The 8,981-nt window shown below is 37.6% G+C and overlaps 1 long non-coding RNA gene across 1 annotated transcript; it reads right to left on the reverse strand.

Annotated features, from left to right (window-relative positions):
• Positions 1–560: 560 nt before the first annotated feature.
• LOC138146556 (uncharacterized) lies at positions 561–8,257 on the reverse strand. The gene is made up of 3 exons (XR_011164524.1): positions 8,141–8,257; positions 7,025–7,206; positions 561–821 (listed from the first exon to the last, which is right to left on the reverse strand). It is a non-coding gene; the product is annotated as an uncharacterized lncRNA (long non-coding RNA).
• Positions 8,258–8,981: the final 724 nt, after the last annotated feature.

The following is an 8,981-nucleotide window of genomic DNA, read 5'->3' on the forward strand; positions in this document are numbered from 1 at the left end:
AATCTTTTCTTGTATGGTTGACTTTTAAAGTTTTTTTAAACCATGTCCAGATTCTATATTCATGTCAGTTAAATTTTATCTTGATTTCAGGGCATAATTCCAAATCTTTTTGGATTTAAGTATTATCTTATGACCTGTCACCCAACCACTTAAATATCCCTACTAATTTTGTAGCATCTACAAATTTGGTAAACATACCTTTTATCTTTTTCCAAGTCATTGATGAAAATGCTGAAAAGAACTAAGGAGTCTTGTGGCATATCAATAGAGATATCCCTCCAAGTTAATCTTGATCAATACTTAGTATGTAATGAGGGTCTAGCACATGTGCAGACCCATCATTTTGTTAAGCTCTCCACAAGGAGGGTGTTAGGAAGCTAGCTGCTTCTGAGAGAATCAAGATGACATGTCATGCATAGATATTCTGTAACTGGTTCTGGTTGGCCCACCATGCACCTGGGGAGGAGGCTTTTTCTACTGGCTGCATCCGGAACTGTTTAGTTCGGCATCTTCAAAAGGGCTTGAGTCAGCTCTGGCCATTGATTTGTTACATTTGTGACTCCATTTCTCATGGCTTTTATTAAAATAACAATAATGGAAGGGGAAGGTCCATAGAGCCTTCCTCATCTGCAACCAAGATCATATGGCCTCCTGGGAAATGACATTAGGACCTTTTCATTTGTTAAAAGTAGTTCACATTCCCAACTTTGGAAACTCTCAAGGTTGGAGACTCCATTTTCTGCACCTACATATGATAAAAAAAAAGTGATAGAAGGCCAACTTGTTCTCCTAACCCAGATTGGAGACTCCATTCCCTACACCTAGAATAGAAAAGAAGTGCTATAAGCATTTTAGAACATATAGGTTCTTTTTTCTCTTTCCCTAATCATCTATTTCCCTAATCATCAATAGATCAATTGATGGGTCAAAGGGTATAGGTAGTTTAATAATTCTTTGAGCATAATTCCAGATTGCTCTCCAAAATGGTTGGATCATTTTATAATTCCACCAACAATGAATTAGTGTCCCAATTTTTACACATCATCTCCAACATTTGTTATTTTTCTTTCTATCATTTTAACCAATCTGGTAGGTGTAAAATGATATCTCAAGGTTGTTTTAATCTATGTTTCTCTAATCAATAATGATTTAGAGCATTTTATATGACTAGAAATTGTTTTGATTTATTCATTGGAAAACTGCCTGTTCATGTCCGTTGACCATTTATCAACTGGAGAATGACTCTCATTCTTATAGATTTGACAAAATTCTTTGTATATTTTAGATATAAGACCTTTATCTGATAAAGTGTCTATAAATTTTTTTCCCCAACTTTCTGCTTTCCTTCTAATCTTGGCTATATTTGCTTTATTTGTACAAAATTTTAAAAATTAAATGTAATTGAAATTATCCATTTTCTACCTAAGTTGCTCTCTATCTCTTGTTTATTCATAAATTGTTCACCTAGCCATAAATCTGATAAGTAATGTGCTCCGTGTTCTAATTTTCTTGTAAAATCTCTCTTTATATCTAGGTCATGTATCCATTTTAACCTTATCTTGGTAAATAATGTGAGACATCGGTCCATGCCCAACTTCTGCCATACTGCTTTCTATTTTTCCCAACAATTTTTACCAAATAATGAATACTTACCCCAAAACCTGAAGTCTTCACCCTTAGCAAATACAAGATTATTAGGCTCATTTGCTACCGTAAAATGTACGTGTACTCTTCCATTGATCTACCTTTCCTATTTCTCAGCAAGTACCAGATCGTTTTGACAATTACTGCCTCATAATATAGTTTAAGATCTGGTCCTGTTAAACCTCCTTCCTTTACACTTTTTTTCATTATTTCCTTGGATATTATTGACTTTTTGCTTTTTCCAAATGAATTTTATTATTTTTTTTCTAATTGGAAATTTCAGGGATGTCTATCAATTGGGTAATGGATAAATAAGTTGTGATATATGATTGTGATGGAATACTAATGTGCTATAAGAAATGATGAGTTCAATGACTTTAGAAAAACATGGAAATATTTGCACAAAATAATGAAGAGTGGGGGCGGCTAGGTGGCACAGTGAATAGAGCACCAGCCCTGGAGTCAGGAGGACCTGAGTTCAAATCTGGCCTCAGACATTTAACACAAAACTAGCTGTGTGACCTTGGGCAAGTCACTTAACCCCAATTGCCCTGCCTTCCCCCTTCCAAAAAGCAAAAAAAAAAATGTAGAGTGAAATGAGCAGAACCAAGAGAACACTGTGTTTTAAGAACAATTCTGAATAAGTTATTTTGTCTATTATCAGTACCCAAATTGATGATAAAGGACATATAAAGAAAGATGCTATCTGCATCCAGAGAAAGAACTGATAAATAGAAGTTTGTATAGAATAATTTTACATATGTATACCTATTTGTATCTAATGATAACCATCTCCAGTGTGGGAGGAGAGAGGGAGAAAGTAAGGGGAAAAAAAGAGAAATTTACATGATAATTTTATTGTATATTTGAAAGGAATAGCAAGTTGAGCATAGTAGATTTGCAGTTTCATGTTCAATAATCTTTTTTATGTTCTAGAAATATTTGTTTTAATACATACATTAAAAATAAAATTTTTAAAAAGATAGAAAAGAGACAATGAACAGATCAAGGAGGCCATGTTTTGGGGTAGTTATGTGGCCTCAGAGAGAAAGAAGGTCTTGAGGTCTTTTCCTTTACAGCATAGTCAGGAGTAACCTCATTTCCTCACACAGGAATGTAGGAAAGAGATTACCAGGGCTTAATCAGCTTTTCAAGATGTTGACATATCTGACTATGTATCCAGTAGAAGGGAGCTCTTCCTAACCAACTGGACCCAGTTACAGAAAGTCCACGCATGAACTTTCCTTACACATGTCATCAGGATTTTCCCATAAGTAGCTCCCTAGCATCCTTCCTATGGCAATACCATCTTAGCAAGCCAATGGGGTCTGGCATTGTATTTTAATCTTGTCAGTCAGTCAGTTATGAATCCATCTATCTGTACTGATCATCAGTCAATGACCAAATATGATCATTTATTAAGCACCACTAGGTACAAAGAACCATAATAGTCTCTCAGGAAGAAATAAAGATCAGTAAAAATATGGTTCCTGCCTGCATGGAAGTTAAAGTCTAGGAATGAGATAAGATAGCTAAAGCAAGTATTTATAATACAAAATCAAATATAAATAAGTGCATAACCAAATACTAAAATATATCTGTGAAATCATCATTTTGGATTTTCCCTTGATCCATAAGACCTCAACCCATCCATGACTGGCCAGCTTGCATGATTCATCCCTTTCCTGCTTAAGTTTATAGGGGGTCGAGTCAACCTGCAAGGTGGTGGGCAAGGGAATGAACTGTAGCTGGAGAGGCTGCAAATGCAGTGTAGTATAATCATGAGTATGCAAAACTCTTTGGTGATCTGAGCTATAAGGGCGTATAAGAAGAGAAGAATTGGGATGCTAAGTAGGGATTATTTCCTGGGTTTCCAAGTGAAAAATGTGATTCATGACAGATAACTTTCTACCATAGGTAAGAAGTTCTCTGGACCCCAAGCAACTTCCAATTGCAGGTATGCATTGGTGAAAGGAGTTTCCACAGCAGGAATTCTCCACACCAGTGTTAACAAAATGCAATTTTTACAGAAAATTTTGGCTAAAGTGTAAAAATAATTAATATTAACAATATTGGCCAGCATTTATATAATAATTTAAGTTTCATGAAGTTCTTTACATGTTATCTCATTCAGTCCTCACAATAACTCTGAGAGATAGGTGATGTTATTATCCCCATTTTGTAGGTGAAAAAACTGAGACTAACAGAAGTTAAGTGAATTGTCCAGGGTCACACAGCTAAGTAAAGTATCTGAGTAAGGAATTAAACCGAGGTCTTCTTGACTCCAAGACTGCCTAGACTAGATAGGGTCCTGGCAGGGAGTTTCCATACATCTGCCTAGAGCAAAAGTTCCTGAATTGTATATACATTGGATATATACCAGGTTTGGTGACACACAGAGAGACAAAGGTAGGAAGTAAGAATGGATGGAGGGAAGGAAGGAAGGAAGGAAGGAAGGAAGGAAGGAAGGAAGGAAGGAAGGAAGGAAGGAAGGAAGGAAGGAAGGAAGGAAGGAAGGAAGGAAGGAAGGAAGGAATCTATCTTTAGAAACAGGTAAACCAAGCTTTGTGAGAATTTCACCTGTATTTGAATCTAAGACAAAAAAATAGAACAAAACAAAACATTGTTTCCTCCTAAATAACTTTCCTTTAAAAGAAAGGATCAATTCTATTCTAAATTTAAAACAAAATCGTAGGCAAACCTCAGTGACATTTTGTTTTTTCTCTCTTTTCCCAGGAAAGGAAAACTTGTCAGCCAGCCCTCAGGCTCTCTTTGCTGTTAGAACTTTTCTTTCTGAGACTTAAAGATGAGGAGGAAGCTCCTGAGAGACGAGAGAGGGAGACACTTGTCAGCATGCAAGTCATCTTCAATGAAGGTTCCTTTGGGCACCTCAAGCCTCCTGGCTCTCTCTGAACTTGGGGTTATGCAACCCCAAGAGCTTCTCTTTCATCTCTGCTTCAAGTTGATTATCAGAATGCAGTACTGTTGAAAGACTGGGTGAATGTGACTCTCACTCAGGCTTACTAAAAGCACCTGGATCCCATCTACAAGACCCTAACTCTTCCTCTCTGCCTATTTCAATCCTGTCCATTTTTCAACGTCTAGATCCAGTCCTACAAGATCCATGCATGAATCCCTTCCTGACCATATCAGACCACATTCATCTCTTCAGCCTGTGACCTCATCTTGGTCTAATTTTATTGTGTTGTAAAAGTAGAAAGCACAAAAAGCAGACTTTTGATGGGGGAAGCCCAGGAGTGGGGAACCTGTACCCCGAGGCCACCTGTGGCCCTCTGAGAGAACCTCCAGTGTGGCCTTTTGACTGAGTCCAAGTTTTGTAGAACAAATCCTTTTATTAAGGGGATTTGTTCTATGAAGTTTGTATTCAGTCAAAAGGTTCCCCACCCCTGGGCTAGTCTTTAGGTCAATCAATGAGCTTACAAATATTTACTAAACTGCTATGATGCCAAGGTGCTTGGTTTTGCAGGGCATAAAGAAGAATAAAATTGGTCTCTAGCACCAGAAAGTTTATAATTGAGTTGGGAAGAGAACATTGACAATGTGAAACAATGGTGAGCATATAAGACAATATATAATTAGGTGCTCAGTGACATAAGCAGACCAGAAATCCCATGAAGTTGATAAAGGCTGGAGTTACTAGGCTTTGAAGAAGACGCAAGATTTGGTAGGAGGAGAAGATTGAAGATAGGATTCCAAGTGAGAGGAACAATTAAATACAAGCAATGGGGCAGAGATGCCCATGGCATGTTTGTGGGACAGTGAGACCCAGCTGATCACAACAGGCTATGTATGTCATTGAGTCATAGTAGAGAGATTCCAAACCTGGCAAGGATCTCAGAGAGCACTTGTGCTTTGTTATTATTGTTTTGGGTTTGTTTACAGGTGAAAAACCTGAGACCCAGAAGGAACAGTAATTTACCAAGATTACATGACAATAAGAATAAAAATTTTATCAATGCATTTTGTATTTATATTACATTACTCCCTCCCCTATCATCCAACTTTCCAATATATAAAATGAATTGAGTGACCCCATCTCACAGCATATGCAACACCCTGTGCCCCAAATCCCCAACTTCTCCAAGGAAAGAGGAGAAATATATTCATATCTGTTTGGTGATGGCTGGAAAGTAGCAGGAAGCAAAATTGGATACACTAATCCTTAGAGAATTGCAGATTAAAGCAACTCTGTGGTTCCACCTCCCACCCATCAGATTGGAATTGATGACAAACAAGGAACAGCAATTGTTGGAAGACTTTCAGGAAAAGAGTTACACTAATGCATTGTTGGTGGAGCCCCGAATTGGTCCAGCCATTCTAGAAAACAGTTTGGAACCCTCCCCAAAAGTCACTAAATTAAGCACACCCTTTGACCTAACAATAGTGTAATTGGGCATATATCCCAGAGAGAGAGAGAATCCATATATACAAGAATATTTATAGCAGCACTTTAAGTGCCCATCACTTGGGGAATGGCAAAATAAATTTTGAATTTATGTATATAATGGAATGTTATAGACTCATGATAAATTACATATGTGACAGCCTTAGAGAAACATGGGAAAACTTATATGAACTGATAGAATGCAAAGTGAACAGAAACAGGAAAACAATTTATGTAAGGCAACACTAGTAATGAATGTAAAGGAAAACAACTTAAAAGACAAAAAAAAACCAACTTTTGATAGAACTCTAAAGAAACCTGGAAACTATGTAGTTAGTGACTTCAGGGAACTGATGATGAAACATATCTTTTGACAGAGAAGTGACAGACTATAGATGTAGATTTAAATGTGTATCCACAGATAAAATAGCTAGCATTTAAGGTTTGCAAGATACTTTATAAATATTGCTTCATTTTTATTCTCACATCAGCTCTGGGAGGTTGGTGCTATTATTACCCCCTTTTTACAGATGAGGAAACTGAGGTAGGGGAAGAGTCACTTGCCCAGGAATACACAACTCATAAATTACTGAGGATGAATTCAAATTCAGGTCTTCCTGACTGCAGGTCCAACATCCTATGCATTTCACCAACATATTGGTTTGTTGTTTTTCTGGAATATGTGTGTGTATGTACATGTACATATAGTATATACACACATACAGATCTACAGTTCTTAAAAGGGAGCACTCCTCGTGGTTAGATAGCTTAGTATGTTGTAATAGATACTATTAAAAGGTTTTTTTTTTAATACATAGAAGAAAACTAAAAAGTGCAGAAAGGGACACAAATAAATAGATCAGTCTTATTACTGCCTTGTTCTATTATATATGCATGTGCATAGATGATAATAATCTTTTAAAAAAACTGTAATAGAAATTGATGGTTTTAAAATACATGTGTGTGCACACATACCTCTTCCTTATTCTTTGTATATTGAAATGTTTGTATTTGTTGATGATAAATTCACAATGAGGAGAGGTATGAAGACTGGACCTTTGTTTTCATTTGTCTGGGAATGTACTCCAGGATGAAGAAAGTCCATTTACCAATGCAGATCTGCTCCTCCTCTTCAACTCACAGTCTTATAGGTCTTCCTGGAGCATTGAAAAGTTATATATGAGAAGTCACGCCACAAGGTTGTGTCAGCAAGTGAACTTTTAATAAATCTTAACTCGTCTTCCTGGCTCCAAGGTCCTCACAGTTTACCATAAGGATCAAATTAAATAATAGAAATGAAAGTTTACAAAGTGCCATCTGAGCATAAGGTGCATTATTTTGATCTGCAATGGATGTTGGCTGGCCAACAGCAACACTAGTGTCCTAGTTTTCACTTCCCCTTCCACCACTGTCTGTTTCCATTTTTTGCAGCCTGTGCTTCTTTTTGAACCTACTGCTTCTCTTGGCTGCTGACCCCTGCTTTGCTCCCTGGTTTCTGCTGGGTCTCATGCATTGCTACGGCCACCATAGCTGAGATGGAGTGGCTATTACTACTGAACAGCTGCACCCCCTACTGGGAAAATCTGGTAACACGCCACCTGAGCTTTTTCAGAGTCTATGGACGGAGATCTCCTATTCACACTGGGAAAGTCAAGTTGGAATGACTACCCGGAAGTCCTAAATTCAGAAAAGAACATGCTGCTGAGATCTCTTCCACTTCACCAGTGGGTAGCCAGACCTGGCCTTTTCCTTACCCTGTATAAGCTCCATAAATTCTCAGCACCGAACAAGTCAGGAACTCAACAAATATTATTCATTGCTGACTGCCAGATATTCTTTGTGGTTGACTGAAATGAAGCTAAACCTATGATTCAAAAAGTTTATAATCTCAGGGGTCCCTAAACTCCTTTGGGTCATGAACCTCTTTGACAATCAGGTAAAATCTATGGCTCTCTTCTCAGAGTGATATTCTTAAATGTTTAAAATAAAATATATAATATTTCAAAGGAAACTTATTATATTAAAACAAAGGTTTTTTTTTAAACCAACAAATTCACAGCCCCCAAGTTAAGAATCCTTAGATCAACTTACCCTATTTCATATTAACGTTGTCCCTTACTTTTCTCCTCCCTGCCTCCAAATTCCTTTCCCTACCTGCCTCTCAAAACACTTTTTCAAAAGGGCAGGGAGAAAACAAAAAGGAGATATGTAGCCCCATCCTCCACCCTTCCAAAAAAAAAAAAAGGAAATAGGGCAAGGAAAGTCTAGTCACAAACAGGAAGTAAAAGAAATGTCACCACAAAATTGGTCCAGGCTAAAGGAGACTTCTGGGTCAAGTTTTTGTGGATCAAGTTTTCCATTTATCTTAAATTGTACAAGCCTTTGGGTGTTTGCCTAACCTCACTTAACACAAACCTCTTTCCCCCTAAATAAGTAACCTTCAGAGATGATTCTTTGGATAGTCTGACCTAAACTTGACCTCTGAAATGAAAATAAATACCACATTTTAGCAGGAGTACAATAATGCCCACATATTGTTGAAGTTTCAGATTTAGGTCTCCCCTCCCTTTTCCCTGTGGCATCAGGAAGGGCCAGGAATTAATGAAGGGAGGGGAAATGGACTCCTCCCTAAGATCAGGCATTACACAACCTGGAATGCTTTTAGACAGGCACTGTGAAGGATGGAAGAACAACATGGGAGAAACAGCTTTAGGACGCCTTTCCTAAGTCTGGGGAGCATTTTTATCACTCCAAATTTCTGTTCAAAGGACACCAAATATTCCCTTCTTTTCTCCCTCTCTTTTTTTCTCGTTTTCTTTATTTCTTTGTTTCCCTCTCCTCCCTTACTCCTCCCATTGTCTCTCTCTCCTTACTCTGCTCTATCTCTCTGTCTTAATGACTCCCTTCATTCTCTCTCTCTCTCTCTCTCTCT

This window comes from Petaurus breviceps, unplaced genomic scaffold (genome assembly GCF_028583685.1).
Source record: "Petaurus breviceps papuanus isolate PSGF00001 unplaced genomic scaffold, PetGlider_PUasm1.0 140, whole genome shotgun sequence".
Classification (NCBI taxonomy): domain Eukaryota; kingdom Metazoa; phylum Chordata; class Mammalia; order Diprotodontia; family Petauridae; genus Petaurus; species Petaurus breviceps.